This window comes from Scyliorhinus torazame, chromosome 24 (genome assembly GCF_047496885.1).
Source record: "Scyliorhinus torazame isolate Kashiwa2021f chromosome 24, sScyTor2.1, whole genome shotgun sequence".
NCBI classification, from domain to species: Eukaryota; Metazoa; Chordata; class Chondrichthyes; order Carcharhiniformes; family Scyliorhinidae; genus Scyliorhinus; species Scyliorhinus torazame.
Genome location: NC_092730.1, coordinates 36152140 through 36154272, shown reverse-complemented (window position 1 = coordinate 36154272; position 2133 = coordinate 36152140). Strand labels below are relative to the sequence as shown.

Sequence of the window (2133 nt, the reverse complement as noted above, 5' to 3'; positions counted from 1 at the left end):
TCTATATCTACAAAGTGATGAAGCAGGTTCACCCCGACACCGGCATCTCCTCCAAGGCCATGAGCATCATGAACTCGTTCGTCAACGATATTTTCGAGCGCATCGCGGGTGAGGCTTCCCGCTTGGCCCATTACAACAAGCGCAGCACCATCAGCTCCCGGGAGATCCAGACCGCCGTGCGCCTGCTGCTGCCCGGGGAACTGGCCAAGCACGCCGTGTCGGAAGGGACAAAGGCGGTGACCAAGTACACCAGCTCCAAGTAAAACTCCACAAGGACTGAAAACCACCCCAAACACAACGGCTCTTTTAAGAGCCACCCACAATCTCTGTGAAAAAGCTGCACCATCTTTTCCCGCATTGACTTAATGAGAAATCTCTTTGTGGAGGATAGAGATTTGTCCCGTTCCAGAATGTTGTGAATGTGGCTTCATACCCGCCCGTAACAGACAGTTTCACACAGAAGAGAATCAAACTGAATTGAGAGCGGATTTTAAACGCAGTCTGGCATTTGTGACGGACAATGAGGAGAAACACAATTTCAGGAGGGAATTCTTTCTATTTAATGATAACCATATTCAGAGTTTAACAACTGGTGAGTTAAATTAATAAGGAAATTATTATTTTTTTCTTTCGGGTGATGTGTTTCCCGCTCTCGGGACACAGGAAAGGCGGGAATTGAGAGGTTATTTTCGGGCTGATCTGTTGTTCCGCAGTTTTCCCAGGGGACGGAACCAGCGAGATTTGAGCACACACAGGACCTGAGTCCATTGCCGCGCTTTAAGATCTGCCTCTCCCCGGCCCTCCCTATTCTCCGGACACAAAGCTGCCTGTTCCACCGGCTGGATAGAGTCGGGGATTCTCTCCACACTTCCCAGTGTAACATTCCCGGCCGCTTTCAGGAGAGAGGCTCAGAAATCAGCCCTTTCCCTCTGTCCCTGTGAAGCCTGTGTGAAGGAGTTGGTTGGTAATCTCTATGTTTCTGCTGTTGCAGTGAGCTGAGATTTGCTCCGTTTTAAATTGCTGAACGGGGTCGCCGGTTACAGAGAAGAGATTGACAAAATCAAACTGTTCCGAAAATAGCGCCCGGATTCTGGGAGGGAAAATAGTTTCCTGAACATTGAGCCGTTCCGTTATTTGGGATTTTCCTGAACTGAAATTGGCGGGAGTTTCGAATTTGAAAATGTCAGCCAATCAAAACCTCCACATTCTTCTCTCTGGCCTGTGATTGGTTAATTGTTGACTGTCCTTGAGTTTTAAATATAATTTGTTTCCACCGACAAATACCAGAATATTCTGAAGATGAATAAATGTGATGCTTCCTCCAAACAAGTTTTTGGGAAGAGTGTCGCCAGCTCCTTGTCACACACAATCCGTACATTGTCACTGACAGAGCAAAGAGACACAGACAGGTCATCAGTTCCACAGTCTCAGGCAGCAGAAATCGTTCCAGGGACACAGTTTCAACCCATCAATTAAACAGCAGGAGAGACAGACGCTGTGTCCATGTCACCCTAACTCAGTACCACTGACAGGAGGCCCCATAAATCCCAGTGCAAATTCTCACCCATTCTCATCATCACTGTATCAGTTCCACAATGGAGCAGCTTAGTGAAATAATCAATATCAGAGAAAACTGACACATGGTTTCCGGTTAAGAATTACACAATTAATCTTAATAATGTACTCTGAGATTCGAGTTAAATACCAGCCACATCACTCACATCAGGGGTGGCTGTACTAATCCTCCGAGTGTGTCCTCTCAAATACATTAGTTGCAAACACAAATATCAGGTGCATTCTCAGATTGAGATATGCTGAAAGCGACAAAGTTTATGAAAATAAAAGATACAATCTCATTTCGCTGACTATGAACTGAGCTGTAACTTGCAAACTATTGCAAAATCCTCACTGAATCTGTTCCAGATGGAAGATACTGCAGCAATTCCAGACTGTGGTCCATTTTACATTCATGTCAAAATGTTGACTCCGAATCAGACTGAGTGTCACAGATCAAATCATGTGTACAACCTGAGTTTAACTTCCAGAGCAATCCAGTATCAGATTGAAGGTTACATTATCTTTCACAATTGTGTTCTGATATTAAATGCTGGTCCAAAATTCTCACATTGTTTG

At 45.1% G+C, this 2133-nt stretch overlaps 1 long non-coding RNA gene across 1 annotated transcript; it reads left to right on the top strand.

The window, feature by feature from the left end:
• The first annotated feature begins 200 nt into the window (after positions 1-200).
• On the top strand, positions 201-1856 carry LOC140400006 (uncharacterized). Its single transcript, XR_011937957.1, has 2 exons — positions 201-592; positions 992-1856. It is a non-coding gene; the product is annotated as an uncharacterized lncRNA (long non-coding RNA).
• Positions 1857-2133: the final 277 nt, after the last annotated feature.